Source organism: Microcaecilia unicolor, chromosome 5 (assembly GCF_901765095.1).
Source record: "Microcaecilia unicolor chromosome 5, aMicUni1.1, whole genome shotgun sequence".
NCBI lineage: Eukaryota > Metazoa > Chordata > Amphibia > Gymnophiona > Siphonopidae > Microcaecilia > Microcaecilia unicolor.
In genome coordinates this window covers 63,701,554-63,715,704 of record NC_044035.1, presented here as the reverse complement: position 1 = coordinate 63,715,704, position 14,151 = coordinate 63,701,554, and positions in this window count along the sequence as shown.

Below are 14,151 nucleotides of genomic sequence, written 5' to 3'. Positions count from 1 at the left end.
GGATGGACCGTGCAGGTCTTTTTCTGCCGTCATCTACTATGTTACTATGTATGTTACTATGTTTATCGTCCCATCCCATAACACAAATATGTCATCAATGTAGCAACCCCAATAAGCTATTTTGTGGAATTTGGAAGACGTATACACATGTTGCTTTTCTGTGTATGCCATAAACAAATTCGCTATGGAGGGGGCAAAAGTTGCCCCCATAGCTATACCCAATGTCTGCACAAAATAGCTTATTGGGGTCACTACGCTTGTGGTGGTAAATGTGAGCCCTTCAAAACCCACTCAAAACCCACTGCACCCACATGTAGGTGCCCCCCTTCACCTGTAAGGGCTATGGTAGTGTTGTACAGTTGTGGGGAGTGGGGAGGGGGCTTTGGGGGGCTCAGCACCCAAAGTAAGGGAGCTATGCACCTGGGAGCAATTTGTGAAGTCCAATGCAGTGCACCCTAGGGTGCCCGGTTGGTGTCTTGGCATGTGAGGGGGACCAGTGCAGTATGAATGTTGGCTCCTTCCATGACCAAATGGCTTGGATTTGGTCATTTCTGAGATGGGCGTCCTCGATTTCCATTATCGCAGAAAAGCGGGGACGACCATCTCTAAGGACGACCTAAGGACGACTATCTCTTTGGTCGACCTAAATTGTGTGATTTCGGCGTCCCCGACTGTATTATCAAAACGAAAGATGGACGCCCATCTTGTTTCAATAATATGGGTTTCCCCGCCCCTTCGCCAGGACGTCCTTAGAGATGTGCGCCCTTAGAGATGGTCGTCCCCATTTGATTATGCCCCTCTAAGTAACCTTTGTTTTTTCTCCTTAAAGAGTTTTTTTACATTGGTTGGTAGTGCTCCCGTCACAATAAAATAAAATAAAAAGAATAAGGACCGATGATAGATACATGGCTCCAATGATAAAGCGGTGACGCTCTTAAAAACTAAGAAGGAAAGAGCAAGTATTCTATATTGAATAGCCAAGCTTGGTAGCGTTGAGATCCTGGGTTGATAAGTAATGATCAATATTCACATGCTGCGAGACGAATATCCTATCACCATCCGGTATATGTATAGAAAGAGAGATAGTTAACCAGTGGTCCCCAATAGATTAAGTAATATACCATGCCATACTTTGTATTGTTACTTGAATATTTTTACTGCTGTAATTGCCTATTGCTCATGTTTGATCTATTCTTACTGTACACTGCCCTGAGTGAATTCCTTCAAAAAGGCGGTAAATAAATCCTAATAAATAAATGTCTACACTGAGGAATGTCCCTCCACTTGCAGGAGGTATATATGCACATTTACTACGTGGAGAGGATGTGCTGGTACTGCCATGGACATTTTCTCAATGCGAGGACCGTTACCGCCATTCTACATTTTACATAGTGTATTTCCGAATGGTGAAAATGTTTATCTTAAAACATCTATGATGTTTGCAATATGTCCTCTTTCTAAACATTTTTCTTGTGTGTTTTTGAATATCAGAACACATTTATTTATGTCTTCCATTATGGATTTCAGTTTTCTACCTAGAATCTTGCTATTGTAGGCCAATAGGTATAGGTCTTCCAGGATCCTTCTCCTGAATTCTAGTTGTACCTTTTGCATCTCCAGTGAAAGAAATCCAGTTCCATCTCCTGCTAAGGTCCAGGTTCAACCTTCTGTCATTCCATTGCTAATGACAGAAATGCATTCTGGATAGTCTAACTACTGGGATCTCTATAAAAGAGAGGAAGTGCATTTGAGAAATGCTATAATTAACATTAGTATCCTCTTTCTGTTAACTCTCTATCTGCCTTTTCTGTCTTCTCTGATGTACTAAGCTCTTTTCCCATGGATATATAACAGTAGAAAAGCCTTAGTAAATCACATCTATATCTTTTGAATGATGGAACCTCTTATCCTGCTCTCACTCCAAGACCTGAGTATCTGAATGTATTAACCAAGATGTTTAGATTTGGAAGTTATTGATGCAACATTGGATGAATGCTATTCATTAATATTGTAAAATGTAGTTAATTTTCCTGTCTTCAAGATGTATCTATCTGCATAGCTACCAGAATAAAAATAAGAACTATGCAGTGTAAGGGGATGTCAATGTATTACAAAGAAACCACCCCATTTCATGAATATATTTATGTGTACTCAAATGAATATTCTTACCTTCTTCCTCTGAAGCCAGTTCTGCTGTCACATCCAGGTCTCAAAGGAGACTCTCAACCTGTTCTGATCTCAGGATGGCCTTAAGGTGTTCTTCTATCTTCTTGAGCTTGATTGATGATTGCAGATCTCTTCTGGTCTTCACATGTGTCTTGAGTTTGACAATTTTGCCTCCACACAGTCTTATGCAGCCACAGTATCGTTTTCTACAAACTAACAAATAACACTGACATACTTTGTTTCTCCCCAACAGACAAAGAATAGAAAAAAATGGGGAACACCAAAGGGGGAAACAAACCAACAAGACACCACACTTAGAAATTATAGACAGCTCTCTAGTGACCAAAACTCTCCTCAGCTATATCCAAAAGGCCGTTTCACTCTCTTTGCAACACTGACAAAAAGGGACATGGAAAAACTCTCCTTTCATATTTTTCTGAGGAGTTAGGCTTTCCCACAATCTAATATAATAATTTGTACCGTCAACATTCTATGTCTGGCTGGCTGTCTGGGTTCGTAACATCCTGACATCAGCAAGCTTCCAGCGTTCCCTTCCCTCTCACTGTCCCGCCCTCGCTTAAAGATAAAATGACATCAGAGGGCAGAACAGTGAGAGGGAAGGGAATGCTGGAGGCGAGCTGACGTCAGGATGTTACAAACGCAAGCAAGTGAAGGCAACAGAATGCTGGAGGGGAGAACAGAATCACGGGACATCGAGGTGAGGGGAGAGCAGGGCAGAGGAGAATCAATGGACATGGATGGGATCGTAGGAGAGGAGAGTCGCGGGACATGGATGGGAGGGCAGAGCAGAGGAGAATCGCTGGGGAGGGCAGAATCACGAGACATCAAGGTGAGGGGAGGGCAGGGCAGAAGAGAATCGATGGACATGGATGGGATGGGAGGAGAGGAGAGAATCGCGGGACACGGATGGGAGGGCAGGGCAGAGGAGAATCGCTGGACATGGAGGGGAGGGCAGAATCACGGGACACAGAGGTGAGGGCAGGTCAAGGGAGAATCACTGGACCTTTGGGGGAGAACAGAATCGCGGGACACGGAGGGGAGGGCAGGGCAGAGGAGAATCACTGGACATGGAGGGGAGGCCAGAATCCTGGTATACGGAGGGGACGGCAGGGCAGAGGAGAATCACTGGATATGGAGGGGAGGACAGAATCGCGGGACATGGAGGAGACAGCAGGGCAGAGGAAAATCACTGCACATGGAGAGGAGGTTGAATCACGGGACACGGAGGGGATGAGAGGGGAGGGAAGAATCGCTGGAATGGAGGGGAGGGCAGGGGAGAGAGGAAAAATCACCTTGATGAGAGCCTTCCTAGGGCCCGTTTCATTTTTGACGAAACGGGCTTGGTTCCACTAGTATTTCATAAATCTTGCACAGCCTATTTATCATTGGAAGGATTCTTTCGGTATGTTGATGATATTTCAATTGTCACTGGTTCAGAAGAGGAGATAGAGATTTTGCGAGGTCCTATAGCATCCCGCTGAACCTGGTTTAAGCTTTAAAAAAGTGCTTTCTTGGATTTCAAAACACAAGATGTTATTTTAGAAAGTTTGTGCATCATCTACATGTCTAACTAGAAGCATGTTCATATGTGGCATATAGGGCTAGATTCTATATATAGTGCCTGAAAAATCTGCATGGAAATATTTCTGCCTACGTTTATTCTATAAGCAGCACCTAGATTTAGGCATAGTATATAGAATACGCTTAGTTGATATCTTAGCGCCTAAACTGTACGCATTCATTTACACCAAGGAAAACATAGCATAAATACCTGAGCGTAGCTTTAGGTGCAGAGGGCCATATTCTGTAACAGTGCACGGAAATTTTGGAATGCCCACAAAATGCCCATTCCCCCACCCATAACCATGCCCCTTTTGGCTCTGTGCATTAGTATTTAGGTGCTGTGCGTTGCAGAATACGCTTAGCAAGTTGTGCACATAAATTCTAATTATTGCCAATTAGTACTCTTTATTGCTTGTTAAGTGCTGTTAAAAACGCTGATTGGACTTTGGCGTGGAATGCTAGGTGCGATATATAGAATCCGGCGGATCATATAAATAAATGTCAATTTTACATTGCCGCTATTTACAATTAGGGAGGAATTCTAAAAATGGTGCCTAGAGATAGGTGCTAATTCACCACCCAGCTTTGGGTGCAGAGACACGTTCCAACAGATGTAAGGTGCCGAAACGAGGCTAAAATGGCAGAAAAATGAAAGGAATGCCAATATCAAATAGGACAGAGTAGATTAGAACAGAGAAGGAATAGAAAAGATCAAGATGGGTAAGGAAGCAGAGAAATCAGTTATTTGCCAAGGTCCTGATCCAGGGAAGTTCGAGTTAAAGGAAATGCCTGAGAAATGCCTGAGAAAACAAATATGCTTTAAGAAGACAATGGAAATGAGGGAAATAAAGCTCTGACTTCAAAGGAGATGGTAAGGAGTTCCAAAGAAAAGGGAGCAAACAAAAGAACGCAGTGGCACATATAGAGCTAAGTTGGGAACAACGAACAGGTGGTACAGGCAAACGGCAATCAAATGCAGCTTGCGGGCAGGGGAATAGAGAGTGATAAAACCAGGGGCGTAGCTACGGGTGGGCCCAGGCCCATCCAATCTCAACTCAGGCCCACCCACGCAGCTGACAACTCTACGGTCCTCTTCCTCTTACCTACCACATTTTTTTAAAGTGCGGGCCGGGTCCTGATCCAGAAGTGGGTAGACATAGGCATTGTAGCACTGCACGTCGGCACCGCTACTCTGTCGCTTACTCCCCGTCCGGTTTCACTCTGGAATCTGCTGCTTTGTGCTCCTCCTCCACACTACAGTGCGCATGACGGCATTGCAGTGCTGCATGGGAAAATCTGCTGGCTTTCATCACCATCTGTGCCGCGTTCCTCACTGGATAAAACTAGCGAAATATAGAGGGGAGCCTAAGCATAGGGCTTTGAAAGTGATGGTCAGGATTTTGTGAATTATTCAATATTTTATGGGAAGCCAATGATGCTCTCTCAGGAAAGGTGTTACCTGATCAGAACATCAAGCATCCGAAGAATACAGATGGCAGTGTTGTATACTGTCTGCAATTTACAAAGAGAAATCTCAGGAAGACCAGTATACACGACGTTGCAGTAATCCACATTCAAAACAACCAGTGCATAAAATAAATTGGCACAACTATCATTCTTAAGGAATGGATGGAGAGAGTGCGCCAGACGCAAGGAATAGAAACACTTCCTAACAGTGATAGAAATATGTGTGGAAAAAGTCAGAACATCATCATAAATACACAGTGTGAGCATCAAGATCTCACTGAATTTAATAACAGACTGTGTAATGTTTTGCAATACCTGGTGAAAAGGGCAAAGCCTCATCTGCAATTTGAAATAAACAGCAGCCTAAAACATAGCAATTGGCACAGCTGCAGCAGCCCATTAGTCTGATGCACAAACTGCATATTATTTTTGCTCTGTAAGTGATGTGAAAAACAAAATTGAAGTGCTATACAACATTTGACCATCTTACTTAATAACAACAGATGCTCAGAGTAGTGGCATTTTGATAAGTGCTCTGCATGCTACCGATTATTAAACGGCAGAACATTTGGCATCCTCCAGCACTGCAGCATTAAAAACCAGAGAGCCACATCAGTGGTCACTAACAGCTAGGAACATTAAACTAGTATTTACATAACAGAATTCATTTCATTGGAAACAGGCAGCGTGTAGGGCACTGCCTCAAAATGTGCATAGGAATGTCATGTCTTTCTGCAAAACTAACTCGAGACTATGGCCAGTACTTGAAGTGGCAGCATGATAGGTTGTGTGTAAAAACAAGGTGTGTTTTATGGGATATTGCAGCAACCATTATATAACTATTAAGGATGTGCTGTTGGTTTTATGTTAATCTTCCTTCACTGTGACAGGCTGTCACCTACATGGGGGGTAATTTTCTGCACAATGTCAGCCCATATGGCACAAACCAAATTGTATCTAAGTTATGGGCTAATTGTAGATGAGTTAATAAAAGTAAGCAATGTCAATCTGGCTGTTTCTTCTCATTCTTTGCAAGCTCTGACTGTGAGTTGTACCTCTCTTTTTTATTTCAATTTTTTACACAGACATTACTTTAAAATTTTCTGTCCTAGACACTTTCAAGATTTGTTTGCTCTCTCTCTCTCTCTCTCTCTCTCTCTCTCTCTCTCTCTCTCTCTCTCTCTCTCTCTCTCTTGTCTTCTATTCCACATTTAATATCACATCAGGACCAGCCCAATGGCAGTAATACACAGCTTCTGCAAATGTTTTCTAGTTTAATTCACAGATTGGGTCCTCTCTATCTCTGGTAGTCCCAGGGCTGGAAATGGGGATAAGGCAGCACCCACAGCCCCGGGGGTCAGTCATCAATAAGAGTGATACCTACTGGGATAGAGGGCTCAGGAAGAAGTCTTGGTGTATGAAACAGGAAGAAATGTCCACGACAAAAAAAAGGACATTTTTATCTAGACCTGTTTAAATCACATCCAGGGTACAAAATGTTGCCCTGATTGAGCAGCTGACCACTGAAGGGATGAAGGCATGACCCCTCCTCCATCTCCCAGTGGTTACTGACCTCTCCCACCCAGTGGCATAGCCAAGGGTGGGCCCAGGTGGGCCCAGGTACACCCACTTTAGGTTCAGGCCCACCCACCCAGTAGCAGCACACCTATGATGTGGCTGGCAGGGATCCCCAAGCCCCACCATCCGAAAACTCCCAACAACGGTCTCTCCTGCATACCTTGTAAATAGCAGATCTTCGCCTGCAGCAAGCAGCGACTGACACATACTTCTCACATCGGCCCTACAGCCTTCCCTCTGATGTAGTCCCGCCTATGCAGAAACAGGAAGTTGCATCAGAGGGAAGGCTGTGGGGCTAACATGAGCAGTGTGTATTAGCTGCTGCTCGCTGCCGATGAAAATCTGCTATTTAGAAGGTATATGAGGGAGGGGGGTGTTTGAGAGACCATATGGCATGCAGGTGGGAGAGGGAGAGACCAAATCACTTGTGGGACATGGCAGAGTTCTTCTGCCCACCCAAAATTGGGTGTCTGGCTACGCCCCTGCTCCCACCCCATAAGATTTGAAAGTGACAGTGGATATCAGGCCCTATGAAAGCTACAGGTATTATGGCCATTCCTAGAAGAGCAGCAAACAAGTGTAAGAAGTGGCCTAATGGTCAGTGCAGTGGACTTTGAATAACAGGACCTAGATGTAATTTCCCCTGTCTTTTATTTCTGTACAAATATGTGAGCCCTCTTGGAATATAGAAATACTTACTGTATTTGAATTTATAAGACGCCTGCATGTGTGATGGCTATTGTAGTGGTGGACCTTTAGGGACAGTAGGTTTTTATCTGTTCATGTGGGGCTCACAATAACACAGGGGCATAGCTAGGTGGAACCACGGGGGCATGAGCCCACACAGATTTAGCCCTGGCCCCCCTGCTTTCACCCCCCCCCTGCCACGACCCTCCCCCACCACATTTGACCCCCTCCCACCGCCGCCAACCTTCCCCCGCCGTTGTCATCAGGTACAGTACCTTTGCTGACGGGGTTCCTCCAACCCCCGCCAGCCGAATTCCTCTTCAGTGCCGTTCTCCGGCGCGTTGCTGATCTGGATTCTGTTTCTGTGAGTCCTGACGTCCTGCACGTAGCGTGCAGGATGTCAAGACTCACAGAAACAGAATCCAGATCAACGAACGCGCCGCACTCGGAGACTGGCGCTGAAGGGGACTTCAGCTGGTGGGGGTTGGGTACCTGATGGTGGCGGGGGAGGGTTGGCGGCGGCGGGAGGCGGGGTAGAAAGGGACGGGAGAGGGGCGGTGCCGCCAGGGGGGGTCAAATGTGGCGGGGACTAAAATGTGCTCCTTCACCTTGGGCTCTGGACCCCCCTCCCGCCGAAGTCTGGCTACGCCTCTGCAATAGCATATGTAAAAAAAATTAAGGTGGGAATTGTTTCTGGGTCCCATTGTTTAAAGTCCACTGCACTGACCTCTAGGCTGCCCCTCTGCAATGACGTCTGTTTGGCCATTTTTATATAAATGATGTCAGACAGCCAATTTTCTGCCTGCTTTTTTGGTGTTCATATTTTGGATATTTCAGTTTGGGAAAATAGCTGTTCATTTTGGACGTCTTCAGTGCAAAACCACCCTTCTCAATTATTTTCCCTGTTTGAAAAGGCTGTGAGATAGACAATTTTTTTTTTGGGGGGGGGGGGGGGGGGGGGGGGGGAAGGATGTTATAAACATGATGTCCCAATTCAGACTTGGACATTCCTGGAAAATGCCCCTCCATGTGTCTTTATAAATTACTAGGCTTAAACCAGCAGAAATAGTGACTAGATTGACGCCTGTTTAGTTACACTTGCTTGGGAATTAGCATAAATATAAACACATAAAGTACATACAGTATGTAAACCCATAAATCACAACTCTGCCCACATTCACCCCAGAACTTTTGCATGTGGTTTCCATAAAGGTAGGTGCCTTCTTAGCAATTTGTGTACTTTGACACATGTAACCCATGAGGTAATTTTATTATAAACCCTTTTACATATGTAAACCAGGTTTTTACATGTGAAAAAAAGTCACCTCCATAGTAATCAGCTGCTATACACATACAGCCCTATTTTACACAGGTTGCAGAAGTAGGGATTGAGATGTGCTGGTCAGAGCACCTCAAGTTTCACCAGTATTTCAGAACAGAATCTGCCGATGTAGAGTCTGTTCTAAAATACAGGAGAAATGGATGTTTATGTGATGGGTGTGTGCAGCATAGACATCCATTTTAGAAAAATTAATGTATAAAATATTTATGGGTCCACAGCAGGCAAATAACTGGTTATCTTTGCGACCTTAGAAACTTAGGGCTCCTTTCATTAAGCCGCGCTAGCGATTTCGACTCAGCAAATGTGACGAAGCCCATAGGAATTGAATGGGTTTAGTAGCATTTGCTGCACCGGAATTGTTAGCGTGACTTTGTAAAAGGAGCCCCAAACTGGGTATCATCCCAAAGAAGTCACAATGGCCAGTTTCTGTTGCCAGTTTAGCATTTGGGGAGAACAAAAATCACTAGGGGATTAAGATGATGACAACCTCCCCTAATCCCTCCAGCGGAGTTCTGCTCAATAGCAGCTGTTTATCAAATCCTACACATGCTTGGTAGCAGAGGTAACTCCCAATGTCAATCTTTTAGGACATAGGGGTCCTTTTACAAAGGCGCGCTGAAAAATGGCTTGCAGTAGTGTAGGCATGGGTTTTGGGCGCGCCAATCCATTTTTTAGCACACCTGTAAAAAAGGCCTTTTTTTGCCGAAAATGGACATGTGGCAAAATGAAAATTACAAACAAACAAAGCAAACACTGGGCCTTCAGGATTGAGAAAAATGTAGTTCTTTATTTATAATGGAGACCCGACACGGTCCGTGTTTCGGCATACAAACGCCTGCATCAGGGGTCAAGGGACTCCTATAGGTCAGCAAGATAATAAGTTGACAAAGACGTGGAATAAACAATCAGGTTATATTACCCGCTGTTTAAACAGCTTGTTTGTAGAACGCCTTCAGCCGTGTAAACCTGATTGTTTATTCCACGTCTTTGTCAACTTATTATCTTGCTGACCTATAGGAGTCCCTTGACCCCTGATGCAGGCGTTTGTACGCCAAAACACGGACCGTGTCGGGTCTCCATTATAAATAAAGAACTACATTTTTCTCAATCCTGAAGGCCCAGTGTTTGCTTTGTTTGGTTGGTTGGTTGGTTGCTTTTGTATGCTGTATTCCCTCTTTTTTGTGACTAAAATGAAAATTACCTCACGTCCATTTTGGGTCTGAGATCTTACCGCCAGCCATTGACCTAGTGGTAAGGACTCACGTGGTAACCAGGTGGTAATGACCTACATTCGCCAAATGCCACTTGGAGCACATCCATTTCGCGCGCCCCAAAATAAAAAAATATTTTTCAGATGTGCGTATCGGACATGCACCAAAAATGAAATTACCGCAAGAGCCACACAGTAGTTGGTCGGTAACTCCATTTTGGCGCACGTTGGGTGCAGTATAGATGCTTAAGCTTAGTAAAAAGGCCCCATTTATGAACTTACCACACCCTTGTCCCCCTACGGCACACCCAGACCCCTCCCCCCTTACCACGGGTTTGATACATGCATAACCCGGCTTTGTAAAATGAGGACTTAGACACTTATGCAAGATAAACATTTAAGTGCCAGTTTATTCATGTATCAAACGTGAAGAGGGCTTTATAAAATGAGGGCTATAGCTATGAAGTTTATTTTAAGACAGCATTATCACAGGCTTAAATTAAACAGTTTAGCTATACAAAGAGCAGCTGAACATTGCTGTTACCCATACAGCTAGTCGTATGGCCTCTCTCCACCCTCATTTCTTTAAATAATACTGTATTAATCACGGACATGATGACATAAACACATTTATGAATACCAAAATACTTAGTATTGGCAGTAAAATCACGTTCATATACTGAGAGCAATGTTTCTTCTACTTTCTTTTAGTACAGTGCTTAACTTTTACTTTATTCACAAGGCTCCGTCCAGCGTTCAAGCCTAATTATACTGTACCCCCCAAAGGTCTTCGCAACTAGAGAAAACTCAGTGTAACTTCTAAGACTGATAAATGAGAGAACCTGTCTTGAGTACAGAGCCACTTAGTCCACAATATATTTTGTTACAAAGTAAGCCAGCTTGGAGTACGTATTTAGGCTTGTATTGTACTATAAACTAGTTTTGCCCAGTATACCTTGGGATTTCCTTTTAGCCTCAGCGGATCAAATAACCTCTGTTTGCACCTACTATAAACTGGTTTAATTGCAAAGGATGACAGCTAAACCATTCTCAGGTTTTATGATCAGCCCCAGAGGAGTTCCTGCCAAACAGTTACTAATAACAAGAGAGACATTGCTAGGAGCCTGGACGCAACCTCTGACAGCTAGGAAAGAGGAAGGTCACAGCAAGAGATGCCCAGACACAGGCAAGTCCATGCATAGGTCTTCTACCTGCTAACCAACTGCTATTAATACGGCTTCCCAGCAGTGGACAGTACTGTAGCTCAGCCTGCCTAAAAATCCAAAGCAGTGATTTTTATGGTCCCTTCCTTCTCTGAACTGCCAGCTAATATTTTTATTTCTTATATTGTGCAGTGACTATGTGTAATACATTGTACCTGATATATAGATAGATAAAATCTTAGTGAATTGTGTTTGAGTGTCATATGTCTGTCATATGTCTGCGTAAGTTGCTTTTCATAGCAGTTTTTTTTTCCTGCTGCATAGGCATAAAAAAAAAAAAAGAAAATTCCTTAAGATCACTTGAGCACAGCAGTTCTCAACCCAGTCCATGGGACACACCCAGCCATTCAGGCTTTCAGAATATCCACAATGAATATGTATGAAATAGATTCTGAGGTCTTTTTTACTAAGGTGCGCCGAAAAATGGCCTGCGCTGTTGTAGATGCATGTACTGGATGCGCGCAGGTCTGTTTTTCAGCGCGCCTGCAAAAAAGGCCTTTTTATTTTGTCCGAAAATGGACTTGCGACAAAATAAAAATTAGTGCAGGTCCATTGTGGGCTTGAGACCTTACCGCCACCCATTGACTTAGCGGTAAGGTATCACACGTTAACCGGCCAGTAATCGTCAGCGTGCATACACTGACGATTACCACCCCATTAGCGCCACATGGCAGAAAATAAAAAATATTTTCGGACACGCATATCGGACACACATAAAAAAATGGAATTATCACCTGGGACACACGGTAGCTGGGCAGTACTTCCAAATTGATGCACGTTGGATACGCGTAGGCGCCTACGCACCTTAGTTAAAGGGACCCTCTGTGCTGCCTCAATTGTAAGCATATTTATCATATGCATATTCATTGTGGAAATCCTGAACACACGAATGGCTGAGTGTCTCCCAGTCACTGGGTTGAGAACCACTGCCTTAGTGGTACTAAAAAGATAGGAGTAGTCCATAAAGACTAGGCAACAACTGTTCTTGTTTACAGAGATAACATTAGATATTACTCAGATCTCTAGGTATATGAACAACTCTCAGTCACAAGTCAAGATGAACATCATTTAACCATACATGCAAAACTTGAGTTTGAAATGACGTGAATATGCAATAAGATGAATACATGAGGAATTCAAGCAAAAACAGTATGGAGAAGGATTTTCAGGAAGAGAACCAAACTGTTGTATTCATTTCATAATGGAATAATTGATTGACAGTTTGAACTGAAATGATCCATAATTTAGGTCTGAGTAGAGACATAAATATTATGTTTAGTATAATCATGAAGTAATATGATACATTTGAATACAAATTATTGTCCTGCTCATGAAAACCCACAGACAGGGTAGACTGTTGGGGAGGGGATTCGTAGTGGTCTAGAGAGAGAGGGGTCAGGTGGATAGAGCAGAGCTGCCAAGATCCTCATTTCCAGAACCAAGACTTTTTAGCCAGTTCTAGTTTTGAATTTACATTCCAAAGCAGTGTGGTATTTCTACTCCCAAATCTACCCACTGAAATCAGTGCTGCGGGTCTGATAAAGCTTCACGATAGGGTTGTTGAAAATCCCAGACTGGGCTAAAATCTTCTTCCTGGAACCGCGTAACGTGACAGCTCTGGTGCACTGCAAGAGAGAGTCCCTGATACAACGCCATTCCAAATGTTATTTTATATTTTTTTGTTCCTTTGGGGGTTTCTCTCATTTCATTTGGATTATTTTGCCTTAAACAAAATGAGCTAAAACAAATTAACAGAACAAAGAAGTAAACTATGCAATTTTTTGCAGTGCATACCCCTAAGTTGCAGTGCAATAAAAACATTAAAGGAGATGTCAGTGATTTTTCTTAACAGTCAACTGAATAAAAGCATTTGTTGGTACTGCAGCTTCATTAGTTTAGCAACCCATGACTTTCTAGATCCTTTGGTCTACAATCTGATGCTAGTTAATCACAATACCCAAAGGCTGAGAATATCTGTAGGTGTGCAGTATTATTTGCCTGACCTCTTTGTAGTCCAAAGATTGCAGTTTTTTAAATAGTGCTCCATTAGGCATTTTGAAAAGGAAATACCATGAGGCTGCCTAGTTGTTTGAGCTATTACTTTCATACTACAACCTCATATCACTTTCACTACAAGTCTGTGAGAAATAAGTGCAGCTCGCTATTTCCTGAAAGTAATAATGTCATATTTCACTCCAAACATTCTCAAATGTGCTGAGCCCTGAAAGCAGAGCTGCAAGAAGACACAGAGTTTGCTTGCCATGCAAAAAGCACAATTCTAGACAAAACAACTCCATTTTATTCTTCTGTTCGGAAAACCCATGCTGCTATTTTTATAACTAAACAGATCACGAGCGTTCATTTTATTGCTTTTAGGAACCTTCTTACTATGCTGTGATAAGTTTGCAGGTGAATTAATGATCAAAATTAACATGCAGTAACTACCAAGCCTCTGTGTTAATGGTTAGGGACGTGCCTCTCATCTTCCCAGACATTGCTGATAACTTAGAAGCACTTATTAAGGTGGCATTAACTTCCCTGTGTATCTGCTCCCTTAACAGTTAACATACAATGCCATGCCATAAGGTTTAAGGTGCAGAGTGTTAAGCTGCTGCATTAACTGATAGCACAGGCATGCATTAACAGCAGCTGCTAAATCCTATATTAACTACAAATACTTTTAGTAAAAGGGATCCTTAATCTCATGACAGAGGGCTTTTAGTTTTTGATTCTGAAAGAGAAAAGCAAAAATTTAGAATTTAAGATGTTGTGGGAAGAGGGAAGAAGAGTTAAGTGGTTTCAATAAGATGTAGACGTCGTCCGTATAAACACACATATACATTCATTTATGTATGCACACACACACAAACACACTATTATGTTCCAATTTGCAT